This window comes from Sciurus vulgaris, assembly GCF_902686455.1.
Source record: "Sciurus vulgaris genome assembly, chromosome: 9".
NCBI classification, from domain to species: Eukaryota; Metazoa; Chordata; class Mammalia; order Rodentia; family Sciuridae; genus Sciurus; species Sciurus vulgaris.
In genome coordinates, this window is record NC_136469.1 from 4,823,324 (window position 1) to 4,847,674 (window position 24,351).

General features: G+C 43.5%; 1 protein-coding gene across 4 annotated transcripts in view; it reads left to right on the plus strand.

Moving 5' to 3' along the window:
• AFG2A (AFG2 AAA ATPase homolog A) overlaps window positions 1-24,351 on the plus strand; it is a 291,079-nt gene that overhangs the window by 259,559 nt on the left and 7,169 nt on the right. The gene's annotated exons all lie outside the window — the stretch shown is intronic.

The following is a 24,351-nucleotide window of genomic DNA, read 5'->3' on the forward strand; positions in this document are numbered from 1 at the left end:
GGATAAAAGAAAAATGGTTAGGGAACTGAGTATTTTTCCTCATAGATTTTAGCAGTAATTGCAAGGCTAATGAGAAAATATGACTTCCTTCTAAGAGAAGGTACTGGAATATTTTGTCTTAGCAAGCAAATTTTGTTAGCAAGTAAATAGCTTACAAATTTTTAAAAAGATTCTTGTTTCTTCTTCTTTTTTCAATGTGGGGATTGAGCCCAGGGCCTTGAGCATGCCCGATAAGTGTTTACCATGGAGCCAAACTTTGTCCCCCAAGTATATTCTTTTATAAGACCAAACATGACACTTGGGCTGTTAAGTCATCCTGAATCAGAGGCTTAGCAAATTCTAGACCTGCAGGCTGCCCGTGAGATGAGCGGTTCTTCTAGTTGGCCTCAGGTGTCGAAGGTGTCGACAGAGGGACTGGGACGGGGACAACACCCTGGGCCAGTCCCTGAAGTTCTGAGCCTCAGTTTCCTGATTCCTATTTTGGGGATTATATGGGTCGCTAATTAAGATATTTTCTATCCTTGATGTCCTTTGAGTTTAAAGCAGAAGAAAGAAATTAAAAGAAAGACACTAAAAACAAATGGAAACCACCAAGACATCCTCTCCTAGGTGAATGGATAAGTGAACAGTGCTGCAGCTGACAGTGAGTGACAATCGCTGCCATTTATTAGTGCACTGTACATTACTCCCAGTGCCTAGGAAAATTAAATATTGCTGTTGAACAAATTCAGAAAAGTAGCAGGATATAAAATCAACAGCCAAAAATTAATAGCTCCTCTATACACCAGTAATGAGTATGCTGAAAAGAATTCCATTCACACTAGCCTCCAGCAACAACAACAAAGCCCCAAATCTAGCAGCCACCCCTGTGGCAAAAAGAACAGAGCTCTGTGGCTGGCTAATCAGGGCTGGCACAGCTGAGGGACGGTGTCCTAGTGAAGAAGCCTCGTTTGTTCAAAGAATCAAGCTAAGGCGATGATTCAGAGTAAGTAAATAAAATGAGGAGGAGAAGAAGAGAGAGAGGCAAAAAGAGGAAAGAGAAGGAAAGGACCAGAAAAGAAGAGAGAATGAGACCATATTTCCTTTCTCAAGGCCTGAGACGCACCCACCGGCATTTTACAAGGTTTCCTACTTAGAGAGAGGGAGTTGTCGGTGTTTGTTTTCTATCGGGCCACATCACGTCTAAAAATTACTGGGATTCTCCAAGGCTACGAACACACGTGTGTTGCACTTTGGTGTTTCCTTGGTTTCTGGAAGTCTGGTTCAGATGCTTCATAACACTTTTATCGCCATGTGAGCTATAGAGTGGATGTGCCACCAGAAAATCCTAGCAGACACCAGCTTTCTGGTTTCCACAGAGGTAAGTATGGAAACTCAAGTGTGGGTCCAGGCTGGCAGCAGCTGCCTGGACTGCACAAAGTGCTGGGTTCTACCAAAGGGAGAATGTACCATTCTCCATGCCTGGATGATGCCATGTACTAGTGGTGATTAACATTTCACTTCACAATTTCTATATAAGTTTTATATTAGTGCAAGTATCCTTGGAGGAAAGAGTATATAAATGCTGGGTGCTGTGGTGCACATCTATAATCACAGCAACTTGGGAGGCTGAGGCAGGAGGATCGCAAGTTTGAGACCAGCCAGGGCAACTTAGCGAGACCCTGTCTTAAAATTCAAAAAAATAAAAGAACTAGGGATGTAACTCAGTGGCAGAGTATCCCTGTGTTCAATCCCCAGTTCCACAAACATGTAAAAAATAAAAATAAAAAGTACACACACATGTGTGCATAGATACATGTGCTTTTTTAAAAGACTAGAGAAAATCTGCTGTATCTTCCAAATAAATATTTTCTACCATTATTACCATCTTTCAATCAGCTAATTAAAAAAAAGAAAAGGAAGAGTTTTTCTTATCCCAAATCCCAAATACAGGTCAAACCCCGTTTCATAGGAATGTTCTGCTGTATAATAGGAAGTTACATCTAAATCGGAATCCACACACTTACAATCTTGTGATCGATTTTGGCCCACCACCTGTTATGTAAAGCCCATAAGCTAAGAAGAGTTTTATATTTTTAAGGAATTAAAGAAGATAGCATCTCATGGCATATGAACAATGTGTGAAGCTGTAATGTCGGCATCCCTCGGGTTTTACTGGAGCCCAGCCACATGGGCCTCTGCATGGTCCGTGGCTGCTCTCCCTCCACTGGGGCAGGCTGACAACAGCTACAGGAGGAACTGCCCTGTGGCACATTAGGTAATAACTTTGTCCCCTGATCCAGGTAATCTCACCATTCTCTCCACCCACAGACTCATTTTCCCTCCGTCTCTCTCCCTTTTCCCCTTCACTTCATACACGCCTCTCATTTTGAATTTTGCAATTACAATGTCAAAGAAATGACTTCTGAGCCTCCAGTAAGTGGTAAGGGGAAAACAGTTTAGCTTCCTTGGACCTTGTCAGTCTCCCCCCAGCCTGCTCTCTCTTTCCTCTGCTGCCTCTCTGGAGAATTTCAAAGGCCATGCCCTTTCCCCAACTTATTTTGTTTTTAAGATGAGGGTTAGATCTTGATACATCTTCTTACTTCCATGGAAAGTTCCGTGTTAGTATGTGGTCTCATTTTTAACCTATTTACAGACACCCCCGATTATCTAAATCACTTTCACATGGGGCTGAGGTTAGACTTTATTTCTCTTGGCTGTCCCTACCATGCAGACACTTCCTCTTTGCCTTGAAAGGACAAAATGATGTTCAGCTGTCTGGCTTGGGTCCAGTATTTGATTTATACATTATTTAATTTCCTCCTGAAAATTGGAAGCAGGACCTTCAGGAATGGAAGTCAGTATTTTCATTTGTTTAAGAACACTTTAGGTCTATTACAGTCATCAGTAGTAGATGTCAGCATGCTTCGGGGTGACTTAAGGTAAAGCAAAGAGAATGTGAAGGAAAGGACCCACTGAGGTGGAGAAAATCTGAGGCGGGTGCGCACCACTGCTGGTCACTGGGTCGCATGCGCTGTGGCGGGGGCACCTGCCCAGGGTTGTTGGAGCTTCTGGTAGCTGCAGAAGATTTGGGGTTCCATCTGAATTGCTGCTGCATTTATCTCACATTTGTGTTTACCCTCCTGCCAGGATGTGAGTGCCAATGATGATTTTGAGATTGTTATGGCAGTGAACTCAGGAAATTAAAGATTCACTCTGGAAATAAGATTTTATGTTTTACAGTCACTTTTGGGTAGTGTATTCCTTTTTTTAAATCTTCCTTTTATCTGTTGTGGCTCTAAGGTTGTAATCTGTTTGTTTGATTTTGGTTTTTGTTTGTTTGTTGCCACCAGGTTTTAAAAGCCTGGCCACCCACTGCCTCCTCATTCCCCATTCACTTCTCAGGCCCTGGTGCTCCAGTGTCCCCTCGCTCTGCACACTGCCCTGCTGATCTGCCAGCCATTTTCTCTCCCAATGATCAGCTCTGAGTTCCCAGCTTCCCCGTCTTTCCTTCCCCATCTGCTGGAATTCACATCCCTACCTAAAGCCCTCTCGGCGGTTTTCAGGTGGGCCTGTTCTAGTTCCTGTGTGTCTTCATTTACAGACCCCTGTCCTGAGTGTGGCGCCAGGCTAATGTCCCAGATTCTGCCTCTCGGCCCTCTTTCCTCCTCGTCCTTTCCCAGTGCCTGAGACACTGCAGAACTTAGAGGCCATAATGAGCAGCTTGGATACCGCCCCGTCCCAGCCTGTGGAACTACTCCTCTCCTTGAAGGCAGCCCATCCACGCCTCTGCATCCCTGTGCCCTTGCCCAGGTGCAGTGCCTCCCTGCAGCACGAGCTGCTGTCCCAGGCCCTCCAAAACTTGCTCCCTGAGGATCTGCTCTTCTAGTTCCCAAGCTCCCAATACATGTTTTTTCTACCTCACCTGAGCTGCAAGCTGTCCGACATTGCTGCATAGAGAAAAGGTAGTGGAGTCAGATGGGAACTTAGATAGATCTGGATCCAACTACCCGTGTGTGTGATGTTGGGCGAATTTACCTAAATGCCAAAATGAGTTTTTCCATTTATCAGTGGGGGTGCTGTCTACCTCATTGGTTGCTGCATAGATAGGATAACTCAGTGAAAGTCTAGAGCATGTGGTGACTCATCATGGTGGCGCCGGTAGTGGTAACTGCTATGCTGCCTCTGCCCTCTCCTCTCTGGGCTAGCACTGTTTCTCACTCGTCAGTGCCTTGTCGCACTGTTATCTCTTTTTTGCATTTGTTTTCTCCAGAACTGAGAGTTGAACCCGGGGTGTTCTATCGCTGAGCTACATTCCCAGCCCTTTTTATTTTTTGAGATGGGGTCTGAGTTGCCCAGACTGACCTCAAATTTGCAGTCCTCCTGCCTCAGCCTCCCTGTTCACTGGAATTACAGGTGTGTGCCACCATACTGGCACTGAATCGCCCTTTCTAAATAGGCATTTGTGCCACTGTCTTATTCTTGCTTCTGAATTTCAAGACACCTGAGGTTGTCTTTATATTCCCGTTTCCTAGGTGTATAAAATGTCTTGTGTGTAGGTCTTCAAAAATGAGTGGAGTTAAACAGAATAAGTCCTTTCTTCCCCTACAGGCAGTGCTGTCTCTGTGATGTTCTGATGATTCAGAGCTCATAAGTTTGTAGCTGGGTATTCATATTTCACACTAAAAATCTCACTGTTATCTTTTATGACACTGAAGATTGAAACTAACTAGTTTTTTAAAGTTATTGCATTTTAATTCCTCAGACTTAATGACCTATATATTTAGGCTTGCTAGTCTGAAGTAATTCTCATTTTTAAAAGAACGGCTTTTATTTTATGTATAAATGCTATGAGTAATAAAATAGTTAAAGAAGATAACATGTTTAAGCATTAAATTACTTTTGATTTTGTATTTTTTGATTTTGCATTTGATTTTTTGGTTTTGTATTCTTTGATTTTGCAAAGTCAAAGCCAAATGCAATTTTGGTTTTTTTTTACTGAAATAGCCGGCAATTTCTTTTTTAATTTTTTTTTCTTACAAAACCTTTATTCTCTCTCTCTCTCTCTCTCTCTCTCTCTCTCTCTCTCTCTCTCTCTCTCTCTCTCTCTCTCTCTCTCTCTCTCTCTAACATATTCTGGAAGGTAAGATTTTTCTTCTTCCTAGAAGCGTCACTTCTTTACCATCACACATTACCTGGTATGATAACTGCTTTGTTGTCCTTTGAGCCAGAATTGTAGATGAGATTCTGCTGGTGGTGTGTGAGGGTTAACATGGAGGGAGAGTGGCCTTCTGTTGCTGACCTGAGCTTCTGTAGTGGGGGAGAACCTACCTGTTGGATTTGATTTGACAGATCAGGCAGTAGTTGAGAAGCCTTAGCAAAACAGCATAATTCACATGAAACACTTTGTCAAAAGTACCAGCAACCCAGTCATTGTATTTTGCTCTATGATCAGGCTCTGAGGAGGGCTGGGCATAATGCAGTCAATGGTCAGGTGCTTGCCTGACGCCCCCAAGGCCCTGGCTGCATCCTCAGCACCGCCAAAGGAAAGGGGGGGGACTTATGGTTTTTCAGAACTTAGTACTTGGTGTCCTCAGGCCTTCAAATCAATAATGCTTCATCTGAATTAAGGACACATCTGCAGATGAGCCCCCCTACAAAGTGTTTTCCAAGTAGTGATGGATCAGGAAAGGGAGGGGGTGGCCCAAGGACAGAATGAATCCACACTTTGAATACTTCCAGGAATTATTTGCAACCTCTCAGGAATATAAAATAGTAACCCAGCTGAGAGCTTTATTCAGCATTCCATTTATCTCTGATCTCTACTTAATATCTGCCATTTTTATTTGGCTACTAGGTACTTAGTACAGCCATGTTTTTGTGGAAGTCTGACCAAGAACAGGCTTCACATCAGTAGTGCTCAAAGCTAGCTCTGCTGAACCTAGATTGAACATGAGCATGCAAGTCCAGTGGTTCTGAAGTTTGTGGGTAGTTGTACATTTTAGTTTAAGCCTTAATCTGCCTAAGTAGTATATACAATGTCAATTAAATACAGCAACTGCTTTAAGGCATAAATACCACATTTGGTCAAAACTAAATGGTTAGGACTGAAGTCCTAACTTAGTTAACATTAGTTCACATTAATATCAGAGTTGATTCTCTTCATGCCACTCTTCTTCTCCCCTTCATTGACCCTGTTCGTTCAACATACATTGCTTGGCCTGGGGATGCAGCTCAGTGGTGGAGGGCTTGCCTGGCACATGCACAATCCTGGGTTCCATCCCAGCACTGTTCAAACAAACAAGGTGTATTTCTTGATCACTGCCACATGCCAGGTAAGTTTCCAGGCACTATTGCATACATAAGCAAACAAATACATTGAAGTGTGTGCTTCTGAGAGGCAACACACTTTTGAGGATCAGCAATCTATTGGAAGGCAGTGAGTGAGGAGGAACAAAGTCAAACAGGGAAGGAAAGGGGGGTCAGAGAGGACTGCTCATTCACATCGGGTGGCGGGGCACACCTCACTGAGAAAGACCTGAGGTAGGTGAGCCGTCGTTTACCCCAGGGAAGTGCGATCCAGGGAGTGGGAACCAGCACTTGTGCTGTGAGTAGGACTGCCAGTGAGACTGGAGGGTGGAGCAGGTGGGCACAGTGCCCACCTGAAGGAAGTGGGAGGAGGCAGTAGGTGTAAATGCTATAGGCAGATCTAGCAGATGAGACCTAGGCGGGACCATTAGATCGGTGACCTCGACAGATAAGTCAGTAGAGGAATGGATGAGAAGTCCTGATTGATTAGCTTTGAGTAAAATGGCAGAACAGGAAATGGAGAGTAGCAAATAAAGGCTCTTCCAAGGAGGATTTATTTATTTTTTTAATTTGTTTGTTTTTGTTTATTAGTTTGTTGTTCCTAGGGATTGAACCTAGGAGCACTTTACCACTGAGCCATGTCCCCAGCCCTTTTTATTTTTTATTTTAAGAAAGGATTTCACTGAGTTGTTCAGGCCTCACTAAGTTGCTTAGGCTGTACTTGAACTTGTGGTCTTCCTGCCTCAGTCTCCTGAGTGACCAGGATTACAGGCATGTGCCACTGTTCCCAGCATTCCCAGGAGTCTTGCTAGTGAGAATGAAAATAGATATGGAGATGAGGAATCACTTTTTTAAGATGAGATATTATGACATGTTTTTATGCTGATAGGAAACATCATGTGGGGAAATCATTACAGAAGCAAGGTTGGAGTTGGGAACAGGTAACAGAATGCAGTGCATAAAGAGGAGACTGCTCGAAGGAACTTGACTCAGTCACCTCTGCAAGAGTCGAGTTTGCAAGTGAAGAGAAGCTGGCCCAGCAGATGGTGGCAGCCTGTTGGAAGCTCTTTGTTACCATAGAAACAGACTGTCTGCATCATGCTTGAAGAACATCTGTAGGAGTCTACTGGTCATTCATTCATTATTTCTAGACCAAGCTCCCATTTGGCACTCATTACAATACCTGTCTTCTACAGCATGGGCCCACTTCTGCCTCCCAAGACATCTCTGACCCTGTGCACAGATTCCTGCGGGTGCTGGTGGCTGACGGGACTTCTCTTCCTCCTGACCCTCACGCCCAGTGCCTTGGTGCTTCTGCTGGGCCTGGTTTCCACCCTCTCACCTCCGAGAGGGCTGGGCCGTTCAGGCAGGTTCATCTGTTCATGGGAACTCAGGTGTCCTAGCCTTCAGGTCCTTTTTTCTCCTATGTGTATTCATGTTTGTTTTTTCCTATTCAGTATTTCTAGCAAATGGTCACATTTGACCAATATGCCAGTGAGTTTTTAATCTGATATGTTTATCTCTAAGATGAAAAAGAAAAGAAAGTATAACCATTAAAGAGTCCCCTCCAAACCTACCCTTTACTCACTAGTCAGTGCCAGCTGGGTAGGATTCTCATTTCTAAGTTTTTAAATGATGCCAGGTAAGTCAACAGCCAATATATTGATTGGGTCACATGATACAGAGCAAAGAGAAAGGAATATCACCAGGCACATCAAGCCTGGATGCTTGGAAACAGGGCACATCACCGAAATGAGCTGGTGAGGCAGATGGTTTTCAGACCAAGCTGACATGCCTCATGTTGGACACTTGGGCTGTGGGTACTCAGAGGAATGCTTGAGTTAAAGAATATTTCATAGGCATTTCCATAGGAATGATATTTGAAGACAAGGTTAGGTTCATTTTTCAAAATATAATAGAATATCAGTCAAGACTTATACTGAGAGACAGAACCAATGAGATACATATTTCTTTCTTTTTTTTATTATAAATAAATGGGATACATGTTGTTTCTGTTTGTACATGGAGTAACAGCATACCATTTACGTAATCATACATTTACATAGGGTAATGATGTTTGATTCATTCTGTTATTTTTTTCCTCCCTCCCCACCCCTCCCACCCCTCTTTTCCCACTATACAGTCCCTCCTTCCTCCATTCTTGCCCCCCTCCCACCCCCCATTATGTGTCATCATCCACTTATCAGTGAGATCATTCATCCTTTGGATTTTTGAGATTGGCTTATCTCCCTTAGCATGATATTCTCCAATTTCATCCATTTGCCTGCAAATGCCATAATTTTATCATTCTTTATAGCTGAGTAATATTCCATTGTATATATATACCACAGTTTCTTTATTTACCCATTCATCAATTGAAGGACATCTAGGTTGGTTCCACAGTCTGGCTATTGTGAATTGAGCCGCTATGAACATTGATGTGGCTGTATCTCTGTAGTATGCTGATTTTAAGTCCTTTGGGATAGGCCAAGGAGTGGGATAGCTGGGTCAAATGGAGGGTCCATTCCAAGTTTTCTAAGGAATCTCCACACTGCTTTCTAGAGTGGCAGCACTAATTTGCATCCCCACCAGCAATGTATGAGTGTACCTTTTTCCCCACAACCTCTCCAACACCTATTTGTTGCTTGTATTCTAGATAATCGCCATTCTAATTGGGGTGAGATGGTATCTTAGTGTAGTTTTGATTTGCATTTCTCTTATTACTAAAGATGGTGAACATTTTTTCATGTTTGTTGACTGCTTGTAGATCTTCTGCTGTGAAGCATCTATTCATATCCTTAGCCCATTTGTTGATTGGGTTATTTGTATTCTTGGTGTAGAGTTTTTTGAGTTCTTTATAGATTCTGGAAATTAGTGCTCTATCTGAAGTATGCATGGCAAAGATATTCTCCCACTCTGTAGGCTCTCTCTTCGCATTGCTGATAGTTTCCTTTGCTGAGAGAAAGCTATTTAGTTTGAATCTATCCCAGTTATTGATTCTTGCTTTTATTTCTTGTGCTATGGGAGTCCTGTTAAGGAAGTCTGATCCTAAGCCAACAAGGTGAAGATTTGGACCTACTTTTTCTTCTATAAGATGCAGGGTCTCTGGTCTGATTTCAAGGTCCTTGATCCATCATGAGATGATTTTTGTGCAGGGTGAGAGATAGGAGTTTATTTTCATTCTGTTGCATATGGATTTCCAGTTTTCCCAGCACCATTTGTTGAAGAGGCTATCTTTTCTCCATTGCATATTTTTGGCACCTTTGTCTAGTATTAGAAAATTGTATTTATTTGGGTTTGTGTCGATGTCCTCTATTCTACCTGTCTATTTTGATGCCAGTACCATGCTGTTTTTGTTACTATTGCTTTGTAGTATAGTTGAAGTTCTGATATTGCGATACCCCCTGTTTCATTCTTCCTGGTAAGGATTGCTTTAGCTATTCTGGGTTTCTTATTCTTCCAGATGAATTTCATGATTGCTTGCTCTATTTCTGTGAGGTACGTCATTGGGATTTTAATTGGAGTTGCATTGAATTTGTATAGCACTTTAGGTAGTATGGCCATTTTGACAATATTAATTCTGCCTATCCAAGAACATGGGAGATCTTTCCATCTTCTAAGGTCTTCCTCAATTTCTTTCTTCAGTGTTTTGTAGTTTTCATTGTAGAGATCTTTTACCTCTTTGGTTAGATTGATTCCCAAGTATTTTATTTTTTTTTTTTTTGAGGCTATTGCAAATGGAGTTGTTTTCCTCATTTCCCTTTCAACTGTTTCGTCACTTGCATATAAAAATGCTTTAGATTTATGCGTGTTGATTTTATAGCCTGCTATTTTGCTGAATTCATTGATGAGGTCTAGACGTTTTCTGGAGGACGTTTCTGGATCCTCTAAATATAGAATCATGTCATCAGCAAATAGTGACAGCTTAAGTTCCTGTTTTCCTATTCATATCCCTTTAATTTCTTTGGTCTGCCTAATTGCTCTGGCTAGAGTTTCGAGGACAATGTTGAATAGAAGTGGTGAAAGAGGACATCCCTGTCTTGTTCCCGTTTTTAAAGGGAATGGTTTCAGTTTTACTCCATTAAGAATGATGTTGACCATGGGCTTAGCATAAATAGCCTTTACAATGTTCAGATTTGTTCCTACTATCCCTATTTTTTCTAGTGTTTTAAGCATGAAGGGGTGTTGTATTTTGTCGAACGCTTTTTCTGCGTCAGTTGAAATAACCATATGATTCTTATTCTTAAGTCTATTGACGTGATGGATTATTTTTATTGATTTATGGATGTTAAACCATCCTTGCATTCCAGGGATGAAACCCACTTGATCGTGGTGCACGATTTTCTTAATATGTTTTTGGATATGGTTTGTCAATATTTTGTTAAGGATCTTTGCATCTATATTCATCAAGGATATTGGTCTAAAATCTTCATTCCTTGATGTGTCTTTTCCTGGTTTGGGTATGAGGGTGATATTAGCTTCATAGAATGAGTTTGGTAGGGTACCCTCCTTTTCTATTTCCTGGAATACTTTGAGAAATATTGGAATGAGTTCTTCTTTGAAGGTCTTGTAGAACTCGGCTGAGAATCCATCTGGTACTGGGCTTTTCTTGGATGGTAGATTTTTAATGGCTTCTTCTGTTTCATTGCTTGATATTGATCTGTTTAAATTGTGTATGTCCTCCTGGTTCAGTTTGTGAGGAGCATATGTCTCTAGAAATCTGTCAATGTCTTTGGTAGTTTCTATTTTGTTGGAATACAGATTTTCAAAGTAGCTTCTCATTATGTTATGTATCTCAGTGGTGTCTGTCGTGATATTTCCTTTTTCATCACGAATTTTAGTATAATGAGTTTTCTCTCTCCTTCTCTTTGTTAGTGTGGCTAAGGGTTTGTCTATTTTGTTTACTTTTTCAACGAACCAACTTTTCGTTTTGTCAATTTTTTGAATTGTTTCTTTTGTTTCAATTTCATTGATTTCAGCTCTGATTTTAATGATTTCCTGTCTTCTACTACTTTTGCTGTTATTCTGTTCTTCTTTTTCTAGGTCTTTGAGCTGTAATGTTAAGTCATTTGGTTGTTGACTTTTCATTCTTTTCTGGAATGCGCTCCATGCAATGAATTTTCCTCTTAGTACTGCTTTCATAGTGTCCCAGAGATTTTGATATTTCATATCGTTGTTCTCATTGACCTCTAAGAATTTTTTTATCTCCTCCCTGATGCTTTTTGTTATCCGTGTTTCATTCAGTAGCATATTATTTAGTATCCAAGTGTTGGAGTAATTTCTGTTTTTTATTTTGTCATTGATTTCTATTCTCAGTCCATTATGATCTGATAGAACACAAGGCAGTATCTCTATATTTTTGCATTTCCTAAGGTCTGCTTTGTGGCATAACATATGGTCTGTTTTCGAGAAGGTTCCATGTGAAGTGAATGAAAAGAAAGTGAATCCGCTCGTTGATGGATGGAATATTCTATATATGTCTCTTAAGTCTAGGTTATTGATTGTGTTATTGAGTTCTAAGGTTTCTTTGGTTGGTTTTTGTTTGGAAGATCTATCTAGTGGTGACAGTGGTGCGTTAAAGTCACTCAGAATTATTGTGTTGTGGTCTATGTGATTCTTGAAATTGAGAAGGATTTGCTTGATGTACAGGAATGCACCATTGTTTGGGGCATAAATATTTACTATCATTATGTCTTCCTGATTTATGGTTCCCTTAAGCAGTATGAAATGTCCTTCTTTATCCCTTCTGACTAACTTTGGCTTGAAGTCCACTTTATCTGATATAAGGATGGAAACCCCCGCTTTTTTACTGAGTCCATGTACGTGGTATGTTTTTTCCCATCCTTTCACCTTTAGTCTGTGGATGTCCTTATCTATGAGATGAGTCTCTTGCAGGCAGCATATTGTTGGGTCTTTCTTTTTAATCCATTCTGCCAGTCTATGTCTTGATTGAGGAGTTTAGGCCATTAACGTTCAGGGTTATTATTGAGATATGACTTGTATTCCCAGTCATTTGGCTTATTTTTGGTTTTTAAGTTGGCTTGGTTTCTACTTTGAGTGGTTTTTCTCTAAGGTAGTTCCTCCCTTTGCTGACCTCCATTGTTGTTTTTCATTTCCTCCTCATGGAATATTTTGTTGAGAACATTCTGTAGTGCAGGCTTTCTATTTGTAAATTCTTTTAACTTCTGTTTATCATGGAAAGATTTTATTTCATCTTCAAATCTGAAAGTTAGTTTTCCTGGGTATAGGATTCTTGGTTTGCTACCATGTTCTTTCAGAGCTTGAAATATGTTGTTCCAGGCCCTTCTAGCTTTTAGAGTCTGGGTTGAGAAGTCAGCTGCTATCCGTATTGGTCTCCCCCTATATATAATCTGATGCTTTTCTCTCGCTGCCTTCAAAATCCTATCTTTATTTTTAATGTTAGGCATTTTCATTATAATATGCCTTGGTGTGGATCTGTTGTGATTCTGTGCATTTGGTGTTCTGTAAGCCTCTTATATTTGATTTTCCATTTCATTCTTCAGGTTTGGGAAATTTTCTGATATTATTTCATTGAATAGGTTGTTCATTCCTTTGGTTTGTATCTCTGTGCCTTCCTCAATCCCAATAATTCTTAAATTTGGTCTTTGCGTGATGTCCCATAGTTCTTGGAGATTCTGTTCATGATTTCTTACCATCTTCTCTGTTTGGACAACTTTATTTTCAAGATTAAATATTTCGTCTTCATTGTGTGAGGTTCTGTCTTCCAAGTGGTCTAGTCTGTTGGTGATGCTTTCCATTGCGTTTTTTATTTGGTTTATTGTCTCCTTCATTTCAAGGATTTCTGTTTGATTTTTTTTTTTTTTTTTTTTTGAGAATCTCTCTTTGTTGAAAGGATCTTTTACTTCCTGCAGTTGCTCTTTCAGCTTATTGGTATTATCATTCATTGCCTGCATTTGCTCTCTTATCTCATACTTTGCTTCACAAATCATCTTAATCATGCATAATCTGAAGTCCTTTTCTGACATTTCTTCTAACATACTGTCATTGGATTCTATTAATATAGAATCTAGATTTGTTTGGATCATTTTCTTCCCTTGTTTTTTCATGTTGTTCATGTATCTTCCCCTCTAGCAGTGCAGATCTGGGCTATTGCAGATTTCCCCCATAGGCTTATAGTGGCCCTATAGGTTTCCAAAACCCTTTCTTTAAGGGGAGATCAATATTAGCAGTGCCCAAATCAGACACTATGCAATCCTAGACCAAATAGCCCCTATGAGGACAATAACAAAATTGTCATAATAAACAGAATGAGTTTAAATATTATCTTCAGTAAAACAAGCAGATTTGCAATAAGGTCTGCAGTTTCAAATGGAGGACAAAGAGGATACAGAGGGATGTAGAATATGGCTGTTAATGGTATAAGAAAAGAATATACAGAAGTTCTAGATAATAGAAAGGGTGAGAGTGTAATCAAAAGAAATTGGATGTTAGCATGCAAAAAAGGGAAAAAGAGAGTCTGAGGGAACAGGTAAACAAAAGGAAAAGAGAGCAAGAAAAGTAAAGAAATAAAAAAAATTGTTCAATAAGGAGAGAAAAGAAAATCTACTGTATAACAGTCATATAGTAATGAAACCTCCCAGAGTTCAGTAGCCTGATGCATGAGAGGTACCTGAAAATGAGCTTCAAGCCTCCAGTAGGTGTCTCAGGATGGGATTTGCCCCACCTAAAGATTGGAGCTATGGCTTCCAGGATTATCCAAGATGGCTGCTCTGGCTTCCAAATGTGTTGGCAAATGGGGAGCTGCAGCTCAGGGGTGGACGTGGTCTGCTGGAGATCTTGGAGGTGGGATGCAGTTGGTCAGGCAGGGGTCCTGGAGGTCGGGTGTGTTTGGTGTGGGTGTGGGATCCTGGAGGCTGGGTGCAATCAGTCAGTCTGGGGTCCTGGTGATAGGGCGCAGTCAGTTGGTCTGGGGGTCCTGGCGGCAGGGAGCAGTCAGTTGATGTGAGGGCCCTAGAGGCAGGGAGTGATTGGTTGGGCTGAGGGATCCTGCAGGTACTGTAACAGTGAATTTCCAGGCAACAGCAGGCAGCTGGTGCTCCAGTGGAGGTCAGCGATCAGTTTGCTGACTGTTGTCAGACGATCGGGAGGTGAACCTCGTACGTTGGGTGATGGATAGGTGTAAGGCAGGCGATGGACAGGCGAGAGGCAGGCAGATGATAGGTGCCTGACAGTGAGCAATCTGCACTCAAAAAATGCGTCGATATGCTAGCAGACTGAGGTGATCACAGTAGACAAATGGGGTAAACAGCAGGGGATCGATAAGCAGCAAAAACTGCCTTACCAAGAAACAGATATCCTCTGCTTGAAACCGGAGTTATGGAGCGACAAGGAACGCAGCCTCCCTCTAGTCTGCCATCTTGGATCTCCCCTAAGATACAAATTTCTACAAATACATAAAGGATGACTTATTGGGGGCATTGGCCCACATGATTACAGAGGCTTAGAATTCCCACAACATCCCTCTGCAAACTGGAGTTCCTGGTATTCCGATAGCATGACTCATTCTGAATCCAGAGGCCTCAAAACCAGGGAAGATGATGATTCAGTGTGAGACCAAGGTTGAGTGCCTGGGCCACTGCTGTTAAGACTTGGAGTCCAAAGGCGGAGACTCTGGTGTACAGGCTAGGAAAGAAGAGCACCTTGGCTCCAGGAGAGAGGACAGTCCACCTTTCCTCTCTGTTCTGTGCAGCCTCAGCCAACTGGATGGAGCCCATGCACATCCAGGGCGGGTTTTCTTCCTCTTATTCCACTCACACACACAGGCCCATCTCTTCTGGAATTACCCTTGCAGACAAGTCGAAAAATGCTAGTCAAGTTAACAGCAGATTAACCATTGCAAGAAGTAAACTCTTAAAACCAGGGGCCAAGAACCTCACAGCTGAGGTGTTTGTGTCTGTGGCATATAAGCATGTGCTCTTGCAAGAATGAGAAACTGGTCCTGGCACAGTACCATGTACGTCAAAAGTTGATGTAAGAGAACCATATTGGTTTGAGTCCCCAGGCTGATCCAGATCAACTTGAGTTTCCTGTTGCACTCTCCTAAGCCCATGATTACTGCTCCTGAAATTTTGGAGCTGTTTCTGAGCTGACCAGAGTCCTACTACCAGCCCTATTAGCACAGTTACTGCCTTTCCCATTACAACAGGTTTAGCAACCCTGATGATCGCCAAAGGCAGTGACCCTGTGTGAGTCAGCTCCAGCAGCCAGGCTTAGGTGGAGAACCAGGGCAGTTTCCTAGTGGAAGCCACTGGAATCTGTGGAGAGGTGGAGCATTATGAAGAGCCAGCAGTGGCTAGACGCCTTGGAAAGCTGCTAGGATCAAAGGATGGAAAACTAGGAAGATCAAAGGCAAGGGCATGGGAAAATAGGATTTCTGATCAAATCACAAACCTTTCTAAAGGTTTGAAAAAGCTGTGGTGGGAAAGGCAACATTCTGTAATCACACCCTGGCACCAGTGAAAAGGAGCATATCATCAGGTTCTTTCCACCTCACTGGAACTTGACTTTTGTCCTACTTGACTGTCTTGAGTCTTTGACATACAGGTAAATTGTAAAATGAAAAGAATAGGAACAGCTGTAATGTCCATCATTTGGGACTGGGTTGAATAAACCTTAAGTTGTAAAAGGAGTGGGAAATAGTTCTGTGCAGCGCGATGTCAGGGATAAATTACTAAGTGGAAAAGGTACAGTGGAGAAACACGAATAGGGAAAAAAGAGATGTGAACAGTGGGCTAACATGCACCTAAGAGGGTGGCAGAGGCAGCCGCTCCCCTTTGTCAACAAGCGCTGGCTGCTTAGTGAAACAGGAGTAGCAGAATTTGGACAGCACCACTCTGCAGCCCATAATGAAAGAGAAGGCCTGGGCAGTCACACAGGATCGCCGAGCCAGAACCAACTCAGCCGATGTTTGCATCTCATCTCGGCGTCCCCTGTGAAGGTTCATTCAGAAAAGCAGACTGAGCCTGTGCAGGCCTCTAGGTCTTAGCACAAATCATGGGAAACAGGAGGCAGGGCAACAGTGGGCAACACCACAGGGCGCAGTCACACAGTAAGAACGCAGGAAACACACAGGATGCCATGCGATCTGCTGTCCTCAACACAAGCCGTAGGAGAGGAAGACAGATCCTCTAGGTAGGAGATATATTAGTTAAATGCAAGGTGTTGCACCTGTGTAATCCCAAGTCAAACAAACGAGCTGTCATCCACTTAGGACTACTGGAGATGTGTTGGCCCTGGCTCCATATTGATAATATGAAACATAGAATTGTTACTATTTTTAACATGGAGTAAAGGTGTTATGGTTCTGCCTTTTCTATTTAAATAAAGGCATTTTTTTAGAGATATTTACTCAAATATATATTGACTAAATATTAGGATTCTGGATTTGCTTCAAAAAATTTCAGTGCAGTGCTGGGGTGAGGCGTGAGTGTAGATGAACAGGCTCAGCGCTGACTTGAGCACTGTTAAGCTGGGAGGAAGCTGAGAGTTTGCTCTCTGGGGTTCTCGCACCATTGTATGTGTCATGTAGTTAAAACTAAAATGTCCTCTGGAAGTATTGTTGAGCCCCTAATGCTCACCCCGGTTTCCATCTCTTTTACCTCCCCTGTCTTCTCTTTTTGAGAAAGAATTGGGCCAGTTTCTAAGTGGGATGGAGCTTTTATTATCAAAGACTATTATCAAAGCTCCAAATTGCTTTCCAGCCACTCAGAATAGCAGAATGAAGTCAGCGTCTCGCAGCGTGGAATGCCATCCACCTCATTTTTCCTCCTCTTAAGCCCTGTCAACATGCATTTCCAGCTACATGCACAATTTTAATTGAATTTAGGGACTGTCTCCAAAAATATTCCCATAAACTTCCAAACTGAACAGCTCTAGATTTGACCTTTGGAATGCATTTGCTATTCATGACCTCCTCTCACCACCACAAAAAAAGTTGTTTTCTTTCTCTTTCATTGAGACTTATCTTGTTGCCAAGAAAGGGAATGAATTTAACACAAAGAAAGCTGCTTCTGACTTTGCCCATGACCTGTTACTGGAATTTGTTGAAAAAGAATAGCTTGGTATTTTTTTTTCCCCTAAAGATTCCATAATTTCCAAAGAAATTGTTTGGTGGCCTTTGAGGCTTTTCAGCTCTGTCCTAATTTGGGTAATACCTGTGACCTGGAAATGAGCTGAATAGCCTAACATGTGAGCGGAACGATGCATGGCCTGGGCAGCATGCTCAACACTGGTTTTCAGAAGTCTGCACGGCCAGGCATTAACCCCAAGGTGGCACCTGTTCAGCAGTGTGTTGCCAAAACCATATTTGAGACAACTCAGTTTATAAGCAGCCCAAATTGAGGAGAATGCAGAAAAGGACAGGAAGTGGTGGTCCCACCTTCTCCCCACACCAGTCAACGCAGGCTTGTCTCAGATCCCTGTCCAGCCCTGCCGAGGCCGTGCCTTCTCCACCCAAAACCACGGTTGTCATAGCACCTGTGTGACATCACGCACACACATAGAGGAAACGGCCTGACTCAGTTGAACCCTCTCACCTGCACCCTTTCCTCATCCAGTGATTGAACCAAGCCAACCAGACTCCACAGGACCTTTAGTCACTAGGACTGATCAATTGAGGACTCTGATATCTAAAGGCGTGAGCTTTAAAACAAGAGAACTGTGCACAGTCATATTTTTTACCACATGGGAAAACGTGCTCATTCTAACTGGGCATGGTGGTCCCCGCCTGTAATCCCAGCTGCTTGGAAACTGAGGCAGGAAGGTGATCTGAACCCGGCAGTTAAAGGCCATGCTGGGCAACAAAGCATTCTGGTTCCTGATGCTAGCTGGTCCATGGAGGCTCAACCACACTTCTGTCCTTAGGTTCTGTTAGACCCAATCATATCATTAGAATAAATCCCCCTTTTTATTTAAATTGGTTTCTCTTCCTAGCAGTTGAGCCTGCATATTTGGCTGATGTCACAACTAACTGCATATATTTGGAGAAATAAGAAGAGCTGAGGCAGCAACTGGCCTGCCTGGCTCAGAGGCGTTCACAAAGTGCTGTGAGAATGCTCCCGAGTCCTGTTGCTGAGTTAGCCTGGTGTCTGTCACACAATTAAAGGGTACATCACCTTAAAGGCTTTTTAGGACTTGGATTTCCCTGAAAGAAAACAAATCAAAGTGTTCATTAAAAGATTGATATGAAAATTTGATAATTCTGAGGTTAACACAAAACTTAATCTTTCATGGTAACACTTGTGTATGTCTGTGGGTTTCAAATTCCACATATATTACTAAAATGGGCAATCATCAGAAAGATTTTTTAAGATATTTTTAAAGATATTTTGTTTCAAGCATGTCAAATCTTGTTTTATTACAGAATTCTTTTGTTAAAGGTACAGCTAGGCTGGATTGCTGTCAGACTGATGGGAACTTAGCAGCCCAGTTAATTTGTAAAAGTTCACAGATGCCAGTTCTTGAAGCTACTGGTGGTGATGTGTATGCCATACTCCAGCACGGTACTGTAGCTCACGCATCTTGTGAATGCATTTGCACCCACACGTGTGTGTGTGTGTGTACACATGTGAATGTAGGCATGTTTTTCAAAAGAATGAAGTTGGGGGGAAGGGCAGGATCTGTGCTTCAGATTTCTGCTGGCCTCACGTTCTTCAGTGTAGTTAGGAAATGTATGCAGAAGAGGTCTTCAGCATACCAACTGAAGGTAGCTGGGGTTTGCCTCCCATTAGATGCCAGCTTGCTAAAATGGAGATGTGTCTTGCAAAAGCATCACTGTCTCAAGTTCAGCAATTCGTTATCCAAACAATAAGGTTCCTCTCAGGAAGCCTGGACACCCTGCTTGCATCTCCTGCTCTTGACAACATCAGAGGGCACTTTTGTGTGTGTCCTTAACCCTTCACAATCGGAAACACATTGACTAAGATTGCGAAGCTGTTTCCATTCTATAGTAACCACTTGTGCCCAGCTGACTCACATCTCTGAAAAAAAGATTCTGCTCAGCAGAACTATCTCTTGGTTTCTTTATGATACATTTTTTTTTAATGATTAGAAATGTGAGAAAAGCTCACCTAGTTTAAAAATGTAAAATGTATGGATATAGTCCCAAGATTTACTAAACGTGTATGTGTGCACACATCTGCACATATATACATACTCAGATTTACTTGATTTTATGACTGTAGATTTTTAAAATAATCTATCCTTCAAAAATTCACCATTAGCTTGTCAAAGATACCAACTGCTACATTTCCAATACCAAACCAGTCTTGTCAAATGATAATTTAAATATATTTTTAACATATATTTAATATATTTGATTATTTGATACATATATAAATATATTACATAATTTAATGTTTTAAAGCTTGAGTCAGCATTGTCGGCCAGTAGTCTCACACTTGCTCTCCATTCTTCTTCTGCAGCCCTTTCCATATCTCTGGATTCTTGTTATGGCCTCTGTCCTAATTTTTAGTTTAGGCTTAACAGACATTTTAAAGTCTGTCTTTAGAAGACTTTTCTGGCATTTCTTTTTGCTGGCCTTTTTGCTTGAACTATTCTCACAATGGAGAATAACAGTAGTCACCAAAAGAGGTGTTTAGGTTTGATAATGGACTTACTGGTCAGAAGAGAAAATAGGAATATTTGGGCTCAGGCCTTATAACCTGCATCATCTGCACTCTCCACCCTGGCCTAGGCACAGAGTAACTGGCCTGGAAATATCCCACAGGCTTTTGCAAGTATTTGCCATCTTTTAAGTTGCATTACATATAAAATCGTTAAAAACAAGAGCCGTGGGGCTGGAGTTGTGGCTCAGTGGTAGAGCACTTACCTGGCATGTGTGAGGCCCTAGATTCAATGCTCAGCACCACATATAAGTAAGTAAAATAAAAGATCCATTGACAACTAAAAAATATATATATATTTTAAAAAAAAAAACAAGAGCTGGATCTCATCATCAGCTTTCAAATCAGTAAAGTCAGATTTCCCTTACCTTTTCCTCCTTTTGTCGCATTCCTTAAAAGTCAACAATCCGTATAATCTGCAGATAAGGAAGTGACTCCCCCAGTTTCTAAATACCCAGCATGCAGTGCTACCAAACATCAAAAATTCACTCATGGGTTCACTCAGATTACACAGTTAGTACGTGCCACTCGCGAATTCTACCCTCATCTTGGGAACTCGGGTTTTACATCCCTTCACTGGTATGCTTAAATTTGCATTTAGAGTGCCTTATTGCCAAGCTCATTGTTTGTTTGTTTTAAAAAAACTAAGATGTAAATTTTTATGTTCCTCTACATTTCAATGAGATGTAAATAGTTACACTCAGGGGCAACTGTCAGTGTTCTGGGGTGTATGAGGAGGGCCTAAGAAACTAAAAATTTCTCCCTCTAGCATGGTGCAATTCCTTGTGTTTCCTGTACTCCCCAGTGTGGCGATTCCCGCAGACAGTGATCCGGCGGAGTCATCTGGACAGGGAGTGGGAAAGCATCCGTAGGACTGAGAAGATGTGGCATATGGTCATGGGAGCAGTGGCCTTCACTCTTTTGAGACTGTGATGAGAGCTTTGACCCCTCTGTCTAGAGAACTACAGTGTGGATCCACAGGTGTAGGTGTCGGTTGGATATCTCTAGGCTCTGCATTCAGACTGTTACCATGTGGCTATTGCAGTGCACAGAGAGGTGAAACACGAGTAGCCGCCAGTTCATCTAACAAAGGAGATAGCACCACTTTGTAATTATTTGAATTTAAAACAAAATAACGTAAGCGCCTCAAACAATGGCTTATAAACAACATAAGCATTACCAATCAGCAGGAACTGCCTCCGGAATGCAAAAATAAAGAAGAGATGTGAGAATATTCTGGGCTTTTTCAGAATATCTTATCTGATGGTGAGGTGTGCTACCACTTATTTATATGCTAGAGGCAGGGAAAGAGTCTTCCTTTCTCTGAGAAAGAATACAACTGTTACTGAGAATGACATCCATAAATAAGTGCAGGATAAATAACCTCTCTCCCCCTCCCTGGTGTGTCCCAAGGGTATGCTTTACGGGCTGCTCGCCAGGGCCTGTCTTCACACACCCTTAACTTCAGAAGGTCCAGTTGCTTTTTTCTGTTTATCACCAACAGCCATTAACACCAAACCATACTCTCTTAGAAGATTTTAGGGGCACCAAGAAAACTTGCTGATCAGCCCAGGTCAACCTGCAGCTGACTGGAAGATGGGAAGGGAACAAAGGCTCGTAAGAGTCAGGCTGGAGGTGCAGGTGCAAAGGGCTCTAGCCCCCAGAACACTCCATTCAGAAGTGGGCCACGCAGGGCGTCCTGAGCCGCGCTATCAAAGCAGGCTGCTTTGTGGGTCTGTCAGTGGGTGAGGAGTGGGACGTGGCAGTAGAGACAACTAACAGATGAGGACTAGGGTGTGCTAATACTCTAACACCCTTGCCCACCCCTCCCCGTCCCCAGCCTGTGCTTCTCCAGCCCCCAGAGCCCTGGCATGAGGGTTAGGCCCTTCAGAGTTGGGGAGGAGTCCTGGAGCTCTCTGGGAGCTGAGCTTGGCCTGCTTTCCTCTCCTGGGTGGCTGAACTTTGGACATCCTTTTGTCCTCCTCTCCTCTCTGCCTGGAGCTGGCCCCAAGCTCTCCTATGCTGAGTGCCTCTTCAGGGCTCGGCCATCTTTCTGTCCATAGCTAGTCATCAGCCCAACAAAGCCTCCAAATAACACCTCAGCCTGAGTGACGCATGGTGCCCAAGACACTTGTGCTCTTTTGGTCTTTAGTAAACAGGTATCCTGGCTGAATTAAAAGCTAGTTCATCTTTCTGCCTGACATGCTAATGTGGTATGCCTGAGAAAGAGAGCGAGAGTCAGGCAGTAGGGCCTTCGTGGAGCTTAGTCTAGAGAGGGGCAGACACTGCACACCGACGACTCAGGTCTCCACAGCCACAGTGTGACCCAGTGTGGGCAGCTAATACACTGCACAGCAAACAGCCCAAGAACCAGAGGCACGGGAGTGGCCGCCCTCCAGGATGCGAGCACACCAGCCTGGAGGGCAGGCGTGTGGAAGAGCCCAGTGCACTTGTTCACCAAAAGCCCGACTCTGCTTCTTGCTCTGCTGTGCCCCCCACACACCCCGTGCCTGCCACTCGCAGGCTGGTCACAGAGATTTCCTGAGTAAATGAATGGAAAGGGGACCCCTGTCTTCTGCTTGGCCTCTTATCTCTCTCTGGCCACCAGGGTCGTTCCTGTTCTGCCCAGTCCCACAACCATTGGTGTGCTCTTTGCAAAGCTAGAACACTCCTTTTTTACCTTGTTATGGTTCAGTGTAAGTCTGAAACACCTGAAATTCCCACAGGTGCAAATGGTTGTAGGAACCGGACACTGGAACGATTAAGTGAGATGTCAGGGCTCAAGATCCTTGCATCTTAGAAGCTCCGAAGCAGTCCCTTCGCGGGTACACTTTTTTTTGAAGCAGAAACTGTCCCAGGCTTCTCCTAACCTGGAGGTCTACCTACTGCAGCTGTGTGTTTCGAAGGCCTCAGAATAACTTTCATTAGCAACCCAGTGTTTTCCCCTTCGCTGTCATGGGGTTTGAAGGTGTCTTCACAGAACTTTTTATTTTCTTTGGGCTCCTTGCTGCGTGGCATTCGAGACTCTGTGGCTTCAACATTAGCCCAGAGGCGAGCATCAGTGATCTCAAGCCCAGTGTGCCGGGGTCAGCCCGGGACCACTGGTGGGGTCGTTCTTCAGACCTGGAACCTGTTCCCAGCATCTCACTTCCTGCCTCCTCCTCAATGTCTCGGTGGAGTGGCATTTTGAGGACTTCAGGGCAGTGCTGCTGGTCGCCCTCCACATCCCCTTCTGGCCTTGTTCTCCTGCTGCCGTCTTGACAACCTGGGGCAGCTCTCACTGTCTGTGCCTGTGACCTTCTGGCTGGCTCTCCCCTGCCCAGCGCCTGCTGCCTGCGCTGTCACATCTCCATGCCCTTGGCCATTCGGCCACCATGGGCCTGGGGGTGGGGCCTCTCCCAGCACTGGCTGTTCCTGCGCAGCAGGACGTCGCTCTCCATGGGGCTCCTAATCCCTCAGACACACGGGGAGGGAGGTCGCAGGGCTGTGAGGGAGAGAAAGGCGAGGGCGGAGCCAGGCGGACACAAAGCCGGCCAAGGCCCCCAGCACCACAGCCAGCCAGCGCCAGCTGCAGCCCAATTAAGCCCCACAGGTCACAGGTGTTCCAGACAGAGGACACTGTTCACAAAACCGCTTTCTTGAAAATACCTCAGACTTTTTAAAGCACGGCAGCCCATTTCTTTTGGTGGGTTCTTCAAAGCTATTTAATACACTTGAAATACAAAGAACTGAGATTAGGCCTTGCTGGAAGGCGGGCTTTCCTGGGCCGAAAAGCAGGAGCAGCACAAACAGCCTTATCGCCAGGGTGTGGATCCAGCGCAGCTGCGGGAAAGCACTCCGGCCTCCTCTCCTCCGCAGCCCCTCCTGAACCCTGGTCCCAACTGTGCCAGAAGGCCCCCAGGGTCACATCCTTGTACTCTTAATCCCAGCACACAGCTGTGGTTTCCTGTAACTTGCAAGCAGCCTGCCATGTTAAACGAGGTACATGAACCCAGCAATCAAGAGCACTTTTCCTTGCTTAATGTCATCCGTCAGGAAGCTTCACTTCTGACACATTTCAAACTGGTGCCCCCATTTTCTCCACAGACCCAAGAGCTCCCTGTCTCTGCTGGGGGCAGGAGGGTGACAGACCAGCAGAACTTGTGTTGGTTGTCTGAGCGGCACTGGAGTCTGTTATCCCTCCGTTCTTGAGGACAATGACAATCTCCAAGGCAGTTCACTGGCGAAGGTCAAGGTAGAACTTGAGTGTCCCTATTAGAAGGGTGGCCCTGATCCCCTGCACAGGCCCACTGGCAGCAGCCTCCCCTCTCCACCTCTGTGCCACTGTGCCTGTGCCCTCCTGCTGTCACTGCTGCAGTCTGCTTATAGCCCACCGACAGCAGGGACCTGTCCTTGGAGG